Raw genomic sequence first — 18,679 nt, 5'->3', positions numbered from 1 at the left:
GGTGACAGCACATGGAATATAAACAACAAAGTAACTTGACATGATGTTATATATTTAGCTTACTCAAGAAACAAAGTTTAAATCCAGTCATTCTCCTTCCCACCTGACCTACTTTCCTTTGTCTTGTACTAGCACCAGATTATTACCCACCCAGCCTTAACAAGGGTCCTGACTCCACTTACCTCCCTCCCAAACACCACATGAGATGATTCCTCAGCCTGGATGTGGGACCAGCAATTAAAAGAACCTTTAGTGGAAAAGAACTGGTTATGCACAGATACCAACTAAACACTGTAGATTCCTGGTGTCCCACAATAGTAATCATGACAGCTGTTTGCAAGTGTCCCCAAAGTTCATTTAAGACTCTCACTGCTAATTTTGCTGGGACATAAATATGAAACATGTGGACTGCTGGGCTGGACTGCTAAGCTGGGTCTCTAATCCAGGAAGCTCAGTGTCTGCTCCCTGCACCCAGCTCCCTGTTCTGTTCATGCATATGCATCAAGAAGCTGTTTAGTGTCCATTTTAATATCTTAAACAGTGCATTTCAATATTGTCTTCATCCACAAATACGTGTACCACATAGTAGTAATGATCAATCTTAGTATTTGCTTTCTTTGGTCTTAGAGAGTCAGATAAATGGATAGCAAAGATAACAAAGTTATAGAGGGCTATAATATAGTATTTCCTTTATTTAAATGACAGGATTTATTTAAAGAGCTTAGATATAACATCCTTGCATTTATGGCATCATTAAGCGTCTGAAGCTGTTACATTATAAAAACTTCATTTCTAGCGAGATGTTATCAGTTAGAGAAGAGCTCCTAAATTTGAGGGGTTGCTGTCATCTCAGACAGAGTCCCTAAAAAATGTCAGCAATCTGCAGTATTGCCATCATGACAAGAACCCAGACAGATGAAATTTGGAAAGCCCTGTGGCTTTCTAGTGTACAGACATAAAATGGTATTTCAGAGGGAAAAGCCTGAATTACAGAAAGTGATAAATGAAATGGTCTAACATGCACTTCCCTTTCAAAGAACTAATATGTCTTTTGTCGATAATAACATCTGTCAGTAATTATGAAAAGAGATGACAGATGCATAGTACTTAATATAAGCCAGGGCAGTTGTATCACTGACACAGATTCATTAATCCCCATAGCATCTCTACGAGGTGGGTACTACAATTATCCCCATTTTATTGGTGAGGAACTTGATAGACACAGAGGGTAAATGACATTTACAAGGTCGACAGCGAGAAACCAACACAGGTGTTCCAGCTTGAGTCTACGCTCTTGGCCACTTCTCTTTTTTTTTTTTTTTTTTGGTGGTGGGGAGATAATAAGGTAATTCTGGTGGGGGGTGGGGAGGTAATTAGGGTTATATGTCTATTTTAGAGGACGTGATGTGGGCTGAACCCAGGACCTTATGCTTGCTAAGCATGTGCCCCATCACTTGAGCTGTGCCCTCCCCTCTAGAGTCTATGCTCTTAGCTGCTAATCCTCACTGTCCCACATGGTAACTGTGGGGGAAGTACAGTTCATTCATTCACTCATTAAACTCAGCCTTCCCGGTGCCTGAGATTCAGCAGTAAACAAGACAACATGTTTCCTGCCTTAAATGAGCTTGTCGCCTCCTGATATATTATCTTCATTTTACCCAGGAAGAAACAAGGTCAAGAAGATTAGCCTTTTCCTGTTAACACCGGAGGATACATGAGGTGCTTTATTTCAATTCTGCCATTTGACTTACACCATGGGGAGGGAAAGCTGCCTTGCAAATCCTGGAGCTCACAAACCTGTTAATCCTGAATTTTTTTTAACACTGTCCCTTACTTGATACTTGACCTGAGAAAGGATGAAGTAAACCTAAAAATGTTCTAAGAGAGCTTGTGGCTTATACAAGGTAACTAACCAGCCACTGTTTACTATCCTAACAGGAATCTGTAGGCATATTTCTTTTCTTTCTCTTTTTTCCTTTTTATGGGCAGCTTTTAAAAACCAAATCAAACCAACCAAACCAAATCACTGATAATTCAACAGCAGGTTCTAAATCACCCCCAAGACAGCAGCTAAACTCGGTTTAGACTTACAATGCGGTTTCTGGTGGTTGGATTGAAGAATGTATCTCTATCCTGAATATAAAAGTCTTTCATGGAGCTCTTCTCAAATAGGGCAATGAAAAACTCTTGTTCCGGTTGTTGATACTTTCATCCACTTGGAGGACTTTCATCAAACAGCGGAAGTTATCAAAGGCTGAGGACCGGGTTTTCAAATCATTGGGCTTCAGAGGCAATATTATGTGCAGTATCTCAGCGTATGTACAGAACACCTCCCACAGGGGGTGTACTTTTGCAAATACAAGCTTGTCATCCAAAACCTATATTGGGAGAATGAAAACACAAACCAGGAAAATATTTTCACATTTTTAGTATACAGATTTTTCCTACGTTGCTGGTAGTTAAAGCACTTGTGCAAACACACACATATGTCACACTGGTAAAAGTGAAGATATAATAAAAATAGATTTGCAATACATCATACATTTTTGCCTTAAAGATAATTTCTTTGTTGAAATTACTGAAAAGTTTTTTAAATTCCTTACAGTTCCTTTATAAAATAACCAATGTTTTAGATAAAGAAAAGCAAACTTGTTAATTTTTAGTCCAAATTAGTAACTAAAAATAGAAACACCAAAATATTCTTTGCAGTGGTATTGTAATGACAATTTTTTAAATTTCTGAAACCTAGAACTATTTACATATCTGTTCAATATATTGTTAAACAGCCATTAAAAGGGATTTAAAAGATTTATATTTATTGATATGGAATATATAATAAAAGGAGAAAACAAAAAAAAATGTGAAATAATAATTTTCCTTTTTGGAAGGGAAAAATATCTTCATTTGAACAAAAAAAAGTTTAGAAGGATTTTATGATCCTTTATATATAATTAAGGTACAGATGGTTTTTAATTCCACTGTTCTTTCACTTTCAATTTTGGGGGTAACTTTTTATAATAAAAAAATCTTTAAAAAGGTTCTTGCATAAATACATTAATAGATATATTTATGACTATATTCTCTGGCTATTAAAAAAGATCTCCTAGCTGTGGATCTGAAACTTACATTCCATAATGCAGATTCTGACTGACTCGCCTCCCAGCCCACAGCAAAGGCACGGCTAGTGTGACATGTTTCAAATACCATTCCAAGGAACATGCAGGCTCCCAGCCAATGGCTGCAAGGGGACTGACACTGATCTGGTTGCTCCCAGCTGCAGACCATCACAGATGAGGTTAGATCCACAGGCTCATATTTTCTCTGTCAAAAGAAATCAGAAAGTGTTAGGCTTTTACTTACACCAGGGAACAAGAATTTGTTTTTTTATGCAAAAAAATAACAACAAACCAATTTGAACCTGATGAAAAGACATTTACTCAAAACAGCACAGTAGCAATGAAGGTGCTCTGGCAGACAGGGACTTGTTGGATTCCTGTGAGTGCTGGACTCCTCACATGGAATTTCCTTGGCACTCCAGAAGGCCTGTGGTTGTCCTCATGGGTTTGTGGCCATAAGTGGTGCACAAAAGTCTCTGGCTTTGCCACAGTTTCAAAGCCTTTTTGGCTTATGAAAGGTTTTGCCCTCAAATGGAGTTTTCTTGAGTCCAGTCACTGATGTCATTTACCAGAGTTACAGTCCAGATCTGATATTCTAGACTCTTAATATCTTGCAGACATTCAAATGGTTCAGGTTTGGATGTGTATTCACCTCTGCAGGCCTGGACCAAATCCGATAAAGACACCCGGACAAGTTCAGCAAAATACAAAGAAATTTTTCTCTCTGCAAGACTGAAATGTCTGTGAAGCTATAAAAACATCTGCACCTACAAAAATAGGGAACCAACTCATCAATAACATATCTATCCATAATGCATGGACATTCAAAATAAATACTGTATTTACTCCTATTAAATTCTATCTTGCTTTTGCCAAACTGTGTCCTAAACTGAAAGGAAAGTAGGTAAATGTAGAGAATTTTTTACCTTTTAAGAGAAAAAGGAACCCTCCTACTCGGTTGGTGGGAATGTAAATTGGTGCAGCCTCTATGAAGGACAGAAAAGAGGTTCCATAAAAAAATGAAAATAGACTTCCGTGTGATCCAGCAATCCCATTCATGGATATATGTTTGGAGAAAAATTTAATTCAAAAAGACACATGCACCCCAATGTTCACAGCAGCACAATTTAAAATAGCCAAGACACTGAAACAACCCAAATGTTCACTGACAGATGACTGGATAAAGAAGTTGTGGTATATTATATATATATATATATATAGTATATATACATGTATGCATATATATACACACGCATATATACACATGAACACACACACAAATGGAATACTGTTCAGCCACTAAAAAATAAAATAATGACATTTGCAATAACATGGATGGACCTACAGGGTATTATGCTAAGTGAAATAAGTCAGAGAAAGAAAAACAAATATTCTATGTATTAACTTATATGTATATCTAAAAAATAAAACAAATTAATGACTATAATAAAACAGAAATAGACTCATAGGTACACAGAACAGACTGGTGGTTACCAATGGGGAGAAGGAGATGAGGGGAGGCAGGAAGGGGTTAGGGGATTGAGAGGTAAAAAGTACTAAGTATAAAATGGATAGGTTACAGGGCTGTATCATACAGCACAGGGAAATATAGCCATTATTTTATGGTGACTTTAAATGGAATATAATCTATAAAAATGTTGAGCCTCTGTTTTGTACACCTGAAACTAATATGATGCAAATCAACTACTCAATTACAAAATTTTTAATCAAAGTTTTCTTTTCATATTATTTGCAATAAGTTAGAAGCCAGCACTGTCAACAGAAACATAGTGCAAGTCACAATTTTCCAGTAATCCCATTTAGAAAATAAAAAGGAACAAGTGAAATTAATTCCAGTAATAATTACATTTATCCCAAAATATCCAATATACTATCATTTCAAAAGTGTGATTGACACTTTTAAAACTTATTAATAATATTTTACATTATTTTTGTTGTACAAAGTCTTGAAAATCTATTATGTATTTTCCACTTATAGAACATCTCAATTCACAATAGCCACATGTGGCTGGTGGCTACCATACTACACAGACCAGATTACACCATTCACACTTCTGATAAATTAACTGCTCTTACTTATTTAAAAAACTTGCAGAAAAGGGTTTAGATATTCCCTCTATCAAACAAAGCAACCTTGACAGGTGGGGATTATTTTCATTATAAAGTGAAAAATAAAGGTAAGAGAGCCATGCTTACATGTATGTTAAGGTAACAATACCTTCTTAATTCATTCAGGACTTTACAATCTTTCTTCATATGCCAAGGATTCACTGTCACTGCGCAATGTTTTTCACTACTATCATCTTTGTGATTGAGAGGCTTCTGATGACCCTGCTTTGTGCTTCTGTACATAAAGTAACAAAACAGAGAAAAAGACCTTATTAAAGATAATTTAGGGGGGAGGGTATAGCTCAAGTGAAAGATCATGTTCTTAGCATGCACAAGGGCCTGGGTTCAATCTCCAGTAATTCTTCTAAAAATAAAATAAATAAATAAAAACCTAATTACCACCCCCAGCAAAAAATTAATTTATTACTTTAATTAAAAGTTTAAAAAAGATAATTTAGTGCAGGCTTATCAGGCTACAAGAGCTACAATGAATGCCCCCACCCATTAATTTAGAAGAAGTCTCACAGTATTTCTCAACATAAAGGCTAAAATATAATTGAGAACACTTCCTGATGGTCAGCATCATTTTAACAAAAATGTAGATAATTACGTCCCTGTTGTCAAATTTCTGTCAGAGTTGGGCATGGAACATTTAGTTAGTAAAAGTGATTTTGCAGCTCTCTTTGAAAGAAATGCTGAGAAATGATCTTTTCTGTTGGAAATTAGCCTGCTTTTAAATTCTTCAGTAGGCATAAGTGTTTACAAACCAGGCAGGAACTGGATTATATTTTACATATACTTTAGAAACTGATTTGAATTTTGCCCTCTACCTGCAAGGCTATTTCTTAGGTAATAACATAAGCAGGCCACTATACTAAATTTTGTTTCCCTGTTTGCTTAATCCTCACAACAACTCTGTAAGCTGCTATTATTACCCCCATATAACAGATAAAGAGCTTGAGGCAGAAAATAATTTGGGTAACTTGGTAAATGGTGGAGCTGGGTAAGACTGCAGCCAGTCTGAAACTCAGGTCCATTCTTCTCACCAATGTCTGATACTGCTACCTACATTCAGCAATGACCGCTAATTTCATATTTAAGTGTGTCATTTCTAAAAGTGCAAAGCTATATTAGTACTGCTGTGTAAATTATCCGTTTGAGATGTGATTGCCAAAAAAAAAAAAGAAATAAAATCAGGGTGCCACTGAGGGGGGGCAAACTGCATATGGACGGACACAAGGGGACTTTGTGAGGACAAAGTTGCACAAATCTAGAAATAGCTAAAATGGCTGACTTGTACAATTATAATGTGTGAATTTCATGGCCTGTAAATTACACCTTAATACAGATATTAAATTAAGAAACTGGGATACAAAATTAAGACTAAAACACATATATAAATCACACAAAGAACAACAGGCAAATATCATTATTTACTGCACCATTGTCCTTGATGCAGCTTCCTATCCTCACCCATTCCTGAAAGGATGATTCATTTTTAAAATAGTCTTTTAATTTATTCAGCAAATAATTTTTGATTGCCTACTATGTACCCAGGACTAGTCTAGGCAGTTGGAATAGATAAATAAACAATACAAAAGTCCTGTCCTCACGGAGCTTTGTTGGAGTCTAGCTGGGATGGGGGTGGAGATGACAATTCACACAACAGAGCAGCAGAGGAGGTGGCATGTTAGGAAAGAGGAACCATGGAAAAATCAAAAAAGGGCAAGGTAAAGAGAGTTTAGGGTATGGGATGAGGGTGATGTTGTATTAAATACCAGAGCAGGCCACACTGAGGACTGAGGTTAGAACTAAGACTTGGAGGTGAGAAGTCCCAGGTGGACGGAATAACCATCACCGAGGCCAGCGTGCACTTCGCATGTTCCAGAATGGGGGCACGGCTGGAGCTGCGGAGAAGGGTCAGTGCAGATCCTGTATGGCCTTGGAGGACGTTGTAAGGACTGTGGCTTTTACCCAGAGTGAAATGGGGAGGCACTGCAGAAGGACGACACAATCTAACTTAGGTTTTCGAGGCTCACTTGACTGCCAGGTGAGAATAGTCGAAACGGGTCAGAGATGAAAGGAGGGAAGCCTCTGAGAAGGGCTGTGCAGGAGGAGAGGACAGTGGCTCAGGGTAGGGAAGCAGCAGTGGAGGCAGGAACCATGGTGAGAAGTGGCTGGGTTCTGGATATGTTTTAAAGGCAGTGTTAAACCAGATCTATTGACAGAATTCATGTGGTATGTCAGTGAAAGTCAGAATAACTCCAAGTTTTTTGACCCAAGCAGCTGGATGGATTAAGTTTCCACTAACTGAATGGGGGAGGTTGCAGGAAGAACCAGTTTGGGGTGTAGGAGAACAAAGAGCTCAGTTTTTACACATGTTGCTTTTAAGATATCAGAGTTTCAAGTGAAGATGTCAAATCAGCAGAAGATTGTAAGAGTCCAGAGTTGGAGAGAAAAATTCTAGCAGGAGACAGAAATGTGGGAATCATGGGTCACACAGGTGGCACAGGAAGACATGAAACCCAGGTACTCAAACATTAAGATAACCTGGCATTAACCATAGAAGTTGTCCTTGAGGGCCTGCCTACTAGGTGTGGATATCAGTCCTATTTCCTGACCACTCGAGTTTTAAAAAGCAACTTACAAATTAATTCGTGCAAGACACTGCCTCCAGTGGGTGGGTCCAGAGCTGGAGTGGGAGAATTGGATGGTGCACACTACTCCCTACAGTAGAATGTGTGTGTGTGTGTGTGTGTGTACACATGTGTGTGTGCGCAGGGGGATGAGATACACCTGGCTTAAGAAAAAGAGCTAGTAAGTCTAGAAGCTGAAAGATGAAAGAACATCCAGATATGGTAGAGGGAACAGGGGAAACACTGTGTACTGTAAGACATATCCCCATAATGCCATTTCCCACCATCCTTTCATCAGGAACACAGTTGGAAAGGGGGGAATTATGTAGATACGTGTGATGTACACAAACTTTCTGAGTATGTAACACAGAATATCTACATATGTAGCAAGTTAGTGATATTTATATATGCTTCAAGTTTAAAAACAAGTTCACAACAGAGGGAAAATAAAATACTGAGGAGTGGTAGAAGTATCATAGAAGGCCTTTCAATGCTCAGAATGGAAGCAAAAGCAGCTTCACCCAACAAAGAACGTCAATAAGGGTCAAGAATGTTTATATTTGCTTAAGAAATTGAGAGTTACAACTTCCTGCTTTAAAGAATTAACATAAGACAGATACCACACTATAAGCAACGTCTATACTGGAGCTTTCTTAAAGCTATTTTAGTTCCTGCTTGTTCTGATGTACTCCAGACACTCTGCAAAGAAAACCTTCTATTCAAAGGCTTAAAGGAATAAAATAAGAAATAACACTGCATTCTTTTCAGTGGTCTCTGTACTGAAAGTCACTTGCAAATGCAGCACCCTGCCACAGGTCTACATTTTTAACAATAAAGACCTTTGCGCAATTTTTCAATTGCTATGTGACTTTGGGTCAGTCTCTCACTAAGAAGCAGAATGGAGTACCAGAAAATGACACATCAGGTCTAAAACTACAGATGTGGGAGATGAACCTACACCAGGAAACAGCTAAGTGGGAGGGTAAGGTTTACCTTTTAAGTTACCGTAAGTGCAGTTACACCTGCTCCCTGCTTCCCCTTTGAAGTGAAGAGCTAGTCTTTTCCAGAAAAGCTCTCATTCTGAGAACTGTCTTCTTTAAAATATTCGGAGATTCTCTTTTAAGGTTCTTGCACTTTTAAGCCTTTCCCCAACTCTACATCCTATAACAAGTGTAAAAATTATCCTATAGCCTATTGTTACAGAACATACTCTACAAAAGCTGAGGTTTCCCAGGGTTTGGATCCCAGAACTCTGCTACCAGATAATCCTAAAGCTTTCCTTCCATAACAGACTCTTCCGCCAATTCCCAGCTGTGGGCAAATTCGGCTTCTCAGATCAGGTAACTTTCTAACTCTGCCTACGAACACTCTGCTGCCAGTAAAGGAACTCTCAGACAGAAAGCACACAATGCCCCTAGTGAGGGTTGCCTCCTTCAATCAATCAAGATGCCATCACCAAGCAAATATTTAAACCTACTGCAAAACCTCTAAAGACATCTTACAAACAATATAGTTTGTATAGATGCATACTATTTGCTCTGGAATAGTGATTTCCAATGGAAGGAACAAAGGACCACATGACCCAAGCAATTTTTTAAAACTGCACATAACCATCCCTCTTCACGTGAGGATTCAGGCAAGACGGTCTTACAGGCCTAGGTGTAACAGAATGACAGCACCTCTAGGAGTAGGTTGAAAAGCAGCGAGGTAGACTTCTAGTGAGAGGGGGTGATGTAATAGGCCCCATCGCCCACTTACCTACCAGCACAGGACAGTCATCTCAGATCGAGAACAAACACTTTGGGAAACAGAGGTTGTTTATATTTTTATGGTATTCTGGTGGAAATAATGCCCTGAGTCATGTGAAGTTGTGGCTGCAAAATTGAACAGGGGACTGGACACTTTCACATTCAGGACAAAAATAGCCCCTGGATAGCCACCATATCTGCTCTCCCCTTTGCCTGTTCACCCCAAAAGCTGCAGGACTCTCCTGCTTGCAATGACACCCACCACTTCTCACAAATTCTTGCCAAGTTCACATCAGCAGCTGGTGGTGTCAAAGTCACCATTTGTACTGCTATGAAGTCCCTCCATTTCTTTATATCCCTTCTATTTTCTCTGTTGTCTTCCTAGCTCCACTTGCATTCACAAGATAGTTACCGCACTAACATTGCCTCTGTAATCAGTCCAGGATATAGGAAGTAGAGATTCAACTGTAACCAGTCCCAGAATACTTGTCATGCCACACTAGTGTCCCAAAAAATACTCTGGCATCCCTCATCTCACTCAAAGGACCACTGCATTACTTAGAGGTTGTAAAATTAGAGGGCTTTCTCTACTGGGAAACACTGTGGCTTGTGGTAGAGTTGTGATTTCAGTTTTTGCAACTACTTACAGGCAAAAAGACATGGCCCGCAAATTGTCTTCAAGCATTTGGTATTTAAACTTTCATTAGATACAGAGCCGGTGGACTAACCGTAATCTATGAACATATGGTCATATTATCAAATAATGTTCATGTCTACCTTACAGACATGTAAGAACTTGGATTACACCTGCAAGCCTCTAGGACTTTAGAATTAGATGTGAAGCATCCTGTGAGATAAAAAACCTCCTATCCAGTCACAGAACACAATTATAGACAACATGACACTAATGTCACTGAATACATTAGTATAGTCCATGTATGGTTAAGTTACATCTCCAATTTCTCAGAGCTGGAAAGGAGATGTCTAGAAAAGCTGGAAAAGCCCAATTACCAAAACAGCTCAAAAGTTAATGCAGACTCCTGCACCTCCCAGAGCAGAGGGCGGAGGGGGCATTGCCCAACACTCTGTCCTCCCCCAGGATGTGGCATGTGGGGAAGCAGGCAGGAATGGGTGGCTGGGACTCGGAGGTGGAGAGGTGATGAAAGCAAGAGTGGAACTGCTCTGGTCCTAGAAAAACAGAGCTGTAAAAAGCTCGGCTTCAGTTCAACCAACTCCCTCTCCCACTTTCCCTCCCACCTACGTGACAAACAGAGCACAGCCAGGCACTTTCTGCCCATGACGGTGACTACTAGTAGGAAAGGGACCAGGATAAAAGCATGCCCTATAAAAGATCAGTCTGATTTTAAGGCTATGTTATAAACAATGAACAGCACTGTCAGAGTGGGACACTTGTGTGGCGCTCAAGTAGGGAGGAGGAGGTTGAGGATCCATTTCCAGCACTTCCATGTCTTTTATCACTCCTATTTCTGACCTTTCCTTTGCCACTTTTTGAAGCACTGCCATCACTGGCAGGTAAAGGGGCAGCAATGTGACTTGGCCGTTTGGCTGATGGGGCTACATTTCCCAGCAGTGGAATGAAAAGGCACTGGAAGAGGATCAGCTGGAAGATGTGAACTGCGGTCCTGGCCTGTGCCAAACACTAACCAGGTGACCCTGGGTTAGGCTCTTAGTCTCTCTGGGCTTCCGGCTGTTTACTTATAAAAGAAGGTTTTGTCATTGCACAAATATATCCAATATGAAATGTAACATGAAAGTCAAACATAATGACATCTCACCTGCTTGCCTCAGGGAACTGTACAAGCACTGAACACTATGTGAATGTAAACACAGTCTTAAGAAAACTATTGAGGTAAAGCACTAAACTGAACATGGAGATAAAGTTTTATGGATTTTCTTGGCTTTCTTTTTTAATTGCAACACTGAATTAATAGTTATTAGCTATAATCCACACCACCACCACTGCGAATAAATAAAGAAGGTAAGCACTGCCTGGATGCCTGTTATTGCCCGATGCTAAGCAGGGTGAGGGGTATAAAGGAGGCTGAACAAGTGAGTCTTCTCCAGTTACCAGCTAAGTGAGGAGACACATTGGAAACCACCCAGGAATGGTACCAAGTCAGTACTCAAATCCAAGATTACAGACTACTGATCATAAACAGTACAGGAATACAAAGAGGAGCTAGAAGTATTTGGAATAACTAGGGAAGACTCTATGAAGGGGATGGGGCTCCAACTAGTTCTCAGGGCAATTCTAAGCTGTTTTAACTGAGGACTGGATAGGAAAAGGCTGGTGACTCCTGGTTTTTAATAAGGCACAGTTTACCCTAGGAGGCTAAGTTACATAATGATTGGAACAAATAAGGTAAGTCCAAAATGATGAAGGGTCGAGACTCCCTGGCTGAGATCTGGTTGTGTTAAGTCTTTGACTTGACTGTAGATGTGGGAGCACCAAAACTGTAGGTTGACTGAAAGGGGGGGAGAGAATATCCAAGAATTCAGCAGAAGGAAAAATTCATGTATCAGGGATGAAAGCTCTTCATCAGAGTTTCAGCAATCAGAATAGACACTTGAAACCAAAAACATACAGTTCAAGAAGCTGACAAAATATGGAGGGTGGTGAGAGAAAGATAAATCAAAGACCACTCCAAGCCTTTGTGTATTCAAGACCGAAAGAATGATTATCCCACTGAATAAGTGGAGACGCTGCAAGAAAAAAGATTATGAAATCAGCTTTAGACATGTTGAATCTGACGTATGAGCTAAGAGTAGGTTTTCTCTAAGAAGCTCAAAATTCAAAACTGAAGCACAGATGTTGAGTACAGGCTTAAGATGCAGATGGACAAGACATGATAAATCTCCTAAAAAAACATAGGCAAAACATTATCTGACATAAATCTTAGCAACATTCTCCTAGGGTAATCTACCCAGGCAATGGAAATAAGAGAAAAAATAAACAAAAGGGACATAATTAAACTCATAAATTTCTTCACAGCAAAGACAACCATAAGTAAAACAAAAGGAAACAACAACCTACGAATGGGAGAAAATATTTGCAAATGATACGACTAACAGAGGCTTAATTTTCAGAATATATATAACAGCTCATACAACTTAATAACAAAAAAACAAACAACTCAATCTTAAAATAGGCAGAAGACCTAAACAAGCATTTCTCCAATGAAGACACAAATGGCCAATAGGCACATGAAAGAATGCTCGATATCACTAATAAACTGAGAAATTCAAATCAAAACTATAATTAAGTATCAGCTCCCATCATTCAGAATGGCCATCGCTCAAAAGTTCATGAATGATAAATGCTAGAGAGGCTGTAGAGTGAAGGGTACCCTCTTACACTGCTGGTGGGAATCTAGTTTGGTGTAGTCATTATGGAAAGCATGGAAATCCCTGAAAAAACTAAAAGTAGACTTACCCTATGACCCAGCAATCCCACATCTGGGTATATAACTGGAAAGAACTCCAATGTGAAAAGATACCTGCACACCAGTATTCACAGCACCACTGTATACAAGAGCCGAGACATGGAGGAAAGCTAAATGTAGCAACAGATGACTGGATAAAGAAGTTGTGGCATATTTATACACTGGAATACTACTCTACCATGAATAGGACAAAATAAAACCATTTGCAGCAACATGGATGGAGCTAGAGATCGTCATTCTAAGTGAAAGCAGCCAGAAACAGAAAAATACCAAATGATACCACTCATATGTGCAATGTAAAAAAAGAGAGAAAAAGACACTGTGAACTCATCTACAGAACAGAAACAGACTTGCAGACTTAGTAAACAATCAAGGTTACCAGGGAAAGGGGATAGGAAGGGATAAATTTGGGAGTTCGAGATTTACAAATGTCAGCCACTATATATAAAAAGAGATTTTAAATTAAGTTTCTTCTATATAGCACAGAAACCTATGTTCATTATCTAGCAATAACCTATAATGAAAAAGCTGATACAGCCACCAACTGAGGAAGCAGGAGAAGAAAGGAGAGTTAGTTATGCTGGGCTAGAGCCCACTTCTAAAATCCTTGTCAGCCACTGAGGCTGCCCCGAGTACACTGAGCTTTCCTCCCACGGACAGGCTGACATGACATGCGTCCTGCAAACCTGGGGCAGCAGAGGCCGTCCCCAGGTCTGGCCCTAGGGGAGATGGGAGCAAGTCCACCTGCTCCCCTTGGGGCAGCACCCCTCCCTGCAGCCCCCGCCACCTGACTGCACCACGCCTGCATCTCAGGAAACCACTGACTTGAAAACAACTGATCCACGAACCTGGGGCAGTGGCAGGGAGATGGGCAGCGACCTGGCAAGCTGGTAGACTTGCCCCCATCTCCCCCATGGCCTGTCCAGGGCTCGGCCTCTGCTGCTCCAGGCACGGTCCGCAGGTCAGCCTGCTCTCGGGAGGAGGGCACGGTGTGGTTGAAGGCAGTGGCGGGTTATGGGGTCTGCCCATGGGAGCCCTTGGATTTGCTTCAAACTCCCCAGCGCATGGCCTGAGCTTGGCCTCTGCTGTCTCAGGTTCGTGGAACTCAGGTTACAGGTCAGCCTGCTCCTGGAAGGCGGGTGCTGTGCTGTCAGGGAAAGGCGGCAGCTGCGATGGCGGGATTGGGGCTGCCCTGTGAGAGCGCGGGGGTTGCAACAATTTCCCGCTGCTGCTGCAGCCATCCCAGCACACTCATCGCACCGAGCCCATCTCCCAGGAGCAGACTGACCTGTAACCTGAGTCCCACTAACCTGGGTCTTTAGAGGCCGCCCCCAAAGTCAGGCCGCAGGTAAGATGGGAGCAAATCCATGGGCTCTCATGGGGCAGTCCCCATTCCATCCGAGGCCCCGCGACCGCACCGCACCCACCTGCAAGGAGCAGGCCATCGTCTGAGGGCCAGTCGGAGATGCTCTGGAACCGTCCGGTGCCCTCCCAACTCCCGGGGCTGTACCTGCTCTCCTAAACCCGTGCATAAGCGGCGGCAAAAACACGGTGTTCAGGAACTACTAATACCGGGGTTACCACGAACCACAGCGGTGGCTAGGACCCGCCTCAGGGTCCTAACGGGACGCGCGGCCGGGACCTCACCTCCGCACCCCTCCCTGGGCTCCTCCTCAGCTGCACAGCCCAGGCGTCACCCGCCGGCTCCCCGAGCAGCGCGCCCCCACCAGCGCCCTCTTAACTGTCCGGCAGCGGCAGCCGAGCCGCGGGCAAGCGGCGGCCCAGGCCCCAGGCCGTGTTCCTCTTCCAGGAGCTGGTCCAGGAGCAACCGGCTGCCGCCAGCTTCCACGCGTTCTGGGTGGGTTCCGGCGTCCGCGCGTCTGTCCGTCTGCGCGTGTGCGCCCCTCCTCCTCCCGCCCGCAGCGCAAACTGCTCGGGTGGGTCTCCTGCTTTACCGGCCCTGGCCGCTGGGGCCGGGAGGAGCCAGGTGGGGCCCCTCCTGCTTGTCCCGCCGGGTCTCCATCCCCAGAGCCTTCACCCAGCCACCGACTGGGTCCTGGCATTGAACTAGAACCACGACTGCCCTAGGCCAGGCCTCACCAACCCAGCCCCACTTTCCCTGCTCAACTTCCCCTCCCTGTTACTACCCTCCCACCACTGGCCAGGCCCAGTCTCCCACCAGACCTTGAAGACAGGGCTCCTTCTCCTCACACCATGGTCCCTGCCCTGACACTCCATCCTGCTAGGTCCTAACCTATGGCCCCTACACCCACAAGCTTACCCCTCATGCCTCAGCACAGGACACCCAACATCCTGAAATTATCCCCCTCACCTCTCAGCCAGGTCATTTCCACTTTGATCGGGCCCCACACCTCTCAACCTGTACCCCCACACCATGGGATCCCCTTAAATCTGAGTGCACCCCTACCCTGAGCTCACTCACTCACCCTTCACCCTGTGGTTGGGGTGGGGAAATCCGTGCTCCAGTAATGATGACTACTGCCACCAGTGGGGGATCGAGCCTAGTGTGCACCTTCAGAGTTAATGTCTGAGGCTACAGGGTGAGGCAGGCTGGGATGAAGGTGGTTCCAATTCCTGCCTTGGCACCCTGATCCCCGCAGCCTGTGCCTGAACTGACCTGATGGGTCAGGTTGATCCCAGACTGCCAGCCACTGGCCTTGGGCTTTCGGTGGTTGATGGTCCTGATGGTGATCTGGACTCCTAGGGCGGAGGCACTGGGCACGCGGACCTTTGGGGTGGGGGAGTTCAGAGTATGCACTTAATCCCAGGGTTAGACATCAGATGGTGGGCTGTGTGCATGGGGCTTTGTGCATGGCATGGACTCAGCACAGGTGGGTGCAGGGAACTTGTTCATTCACACCAGGCCAGAGGGAAGAGGGAAGGGAGCTTTAAAAGTGTCAAAGTGAGGAAGCCAAAGCTTTAGAGCAAAGTAGGAAGGTGCACTGGCCAGGCCACCATGGATCTTGCCGCAAAACTTGTCCCTTGCATCAGGGGAGACTGGCAGTTGACTGGCCAATGAGACATCCCCTGCTGTGGTATAGTTTACAGGCAATTGAAGGGATTTTGAAAGGTAATTTTAATCCAATAATTTTCAGTTTCTCTGTGGTAGATTAGGTCCAAAATCATGGTGAGTCTGGCAGGGATCCTGCCTGAAATCCAGCCTGGGACAGTAGAGGACCCACCCAGGAATCATCCACTTAGCTCTCACCAAAAGTCACTGTAATAGAGAAGAACAAATCTGACTCCATATTGGATCTGTTCCTTTTCCTTTAACCCTCTGCCGTGTTATCTAGGCTTAGACTTGCAAGCTCTGCACTTTTTGTAAAACAGTGTTGCCTTTAGCCTGAAATAAACAGGAGAGCCTATTCTCAAAAGTCTGAGCTTTAAGGATATTAACACTTTGCACTCCTATAAAGATAACAAGTTGCAGAATAGAAAAAGTTTGTTTTGTTGCAGGTTTTGCAGGAACACCATGATCTGACCCACGTGGACAGCTGCAAAGGATTCCAAGAACAAAGAATTCCTACACCAACAAGTTTGAAACAACCAACCACAGCCCCTCCCCTTTTTAGTAGAAAAGGAGCCTGAAGTTGACATGGGGAAGATGGTTCTCCAAGATATTAGTCCGCCATTATCTTGGTTTACAGCTGTTTACGTAGACCAGGTCATAGTGCCTCTGTAAATCCCCTAACAAAACAAAAGTAGTTTTCTATTCTACAACCTGTTGTCTTTATATAAGTGCAAAAGTGTTAATATCCTTAAAAAATCAAAGCCTTGAAAGTAGGCTCTTCTGTATATTTAAGGCTAAAGGCAACATTGTTTTACAAAAGCTGCAGAGCTAGTAAAACTAAGCCTAGAAAAGAGGGCAAAGGGTTAAAGCCAAAAGGACAGATCTTCTATGGAGTCAGATTTTTTCTTTTCTATTATACTATATTCTATTTTTGTTTTAAGTATATAAGAATAAAGTTTAGCCTTTTCCCATTTTAAATTGTGCAATTTTAAGGAGCATTAATTGCATTCACAGTGCTGTGAGACCAGCACCACTTGTTTCAGACTATTTCCTTCCTCAAAGTAAAAGCTTGTATACAAAGAGCACCCCACGTCTTACCTCCCCCAGCCCATGACAAGCCCTAATCCCCTTTCTCTCTCTATGTCTTTACCTATCCTGGAGGTTCCCTATCAATGAAATCGTATAAAAGGTGGCTTTTTTTTGGTTTGTCTGCCCACATATCTTAAGTAGGGACGGGTGAATTATTTTTTTTTTGTTTTCACGTGAATTAGCATTTTTGTATTTTGAGAGGAAAGTCCAGATGGATTAAAGATGAGACGTACCAAATGAAGCCCTTTTAGTAACTCTGTGTATAATCTCGGGGTAGGCACTGCTGTTCTAACTGTGAAACCAGAGCCAGAAGGGAGATGCTTAGCTCTTCTTGTGGCAAAATAAATCCAAACAAAAGCAGAAAACAAAGGCCAAGAAAGACAGCTGGAAAGACAAACCACAGCCTGGAAAAACCTTTCCTCATGACCCAAGATCGGAAAAAAGCTTCACATCCCTGTGGTCCAAAAAGCTCTTGAAGCCCAGTGTTCTGAAAAGAAACAAAACACACAGAGTCAGTTCCAACGAGAGGCAGTGCAGGTGGCCGGTTTGTACTGGAGATGCTTGACCTCTCAGGTGAGGACACAGGCAGACAGACAGACTGCAGAGACAGCATTGGCCACCATCACCCTGGCAGGTCTTTAGCCCGGTGACAACCAGCCCTGGTGACAACGTGAGCAGGCAGAGGCCCCAGGAGGTACCCTGGAAGGAAGAGCAAATGGACGCTCCTCTCCGGCAGAACAAGGTGTAGGATGCATCAAAGTGCCACAGGTGCATCCCTTCCCTAGCAGTGCTGAGCCTTAGAGAAGATCCCACCAAAGTGCTTGCACAATTTTCAAAGATAATGTTTCTTCAGTAACATGAATTCAAAATAATCAATATGTCGTCAAGGGATTTTCAGAAGTGACCTGCCCTGGACCCGTACAATACACACACATAAATACACACATATACACATAAATATATACACACATACATACAGGAAAAGAGACAGACAGACTGAAACACAGAGAAGCAGGGGGAGACAGAGAAACAGAGAGAGAGACAACTCAGAGAGGCACTGAGAGACAGAGACAGAGAGAAGGAACACTGGAGCTGGTAATGAGTGGAACTCACATACATTTTCACAAGTCAGTCTATGTGTCAGAACCTGGTCCCAAAGTCGATCCACCCTCCAGGGGAGGGTGTGGGGATCCCACAAGGGTGTGGGAACAGAAGGCAAAAAATAGGAAGCCATTGTGGGGCAGCCCACCACAGAGGCCGAGATGGGACACTGGGGCTGTATGTCAACATGACAGAATGACCTAGGAGGTTGTATGCCAGAGCGGACGATGTCAGAGTTGTATTTAATTTCAGTCTCACGACTGTGAGCGGGGATGCAAGCAGCATGGAAAGTGACTTTCTCCAGACCCCAGGGCAGACCCCGGCCTGTGTGGGGTGTGCTTTGCACTCCGCCAGCCTTCTGTGG

The 18,679-nt window shown here is 42.8% G+C and overlaps 2 long non-coding RNA genes across 2 annotated transcripts in view; one reads left to right on the top strand and one right to left on the bottom strand.

Moving 5' to 3' along the window:
- LOC140693414 (uncharacterized) overlaps window positions 1-18,679 on the top strand; it is a 252,294-nt gene that overhangs the window by 194,453 nt on the left and 39,162 nt on the right. The gene's annotated exons all lie outside the window — the stretch shown is intronic.
- LOC140693419 (uncharacterized) lies at window positions 2,103-14,989 on the bottom strand. Its single transcript, XR_012069183.1, has 5 exons — window positions 14,742-14,989; window positions 5,334-5,481; window positions 4,043-4,102; window positions 3,127-3,321; window positions 2,103-2,378 (listed from the first exon to the last, which is right to left on the bottom strand). It is a non-coding gene; the product is annotated as an uncharacterized lncRNA (long non-coding RNA).

Source organism: Vicugna pacos, unplaced genomic scaffold, assembly GCF_048564905.1.
Source record: "Vicugna pacos unplaced genomic scaffold, VicPac4 scaffold_19, whole genome shotgun sequence".
Lineage (NCBI taxonomy): Eukaryota > Metazoa > Chordata > Mammalia > Artiodactyla > Camelidae > Vicugna > Vicugna pacos.
Note: the sequence above shows the minus strand (reverse complement) of the source record. Positions and strands in the feature narration are given on the sequence as shown.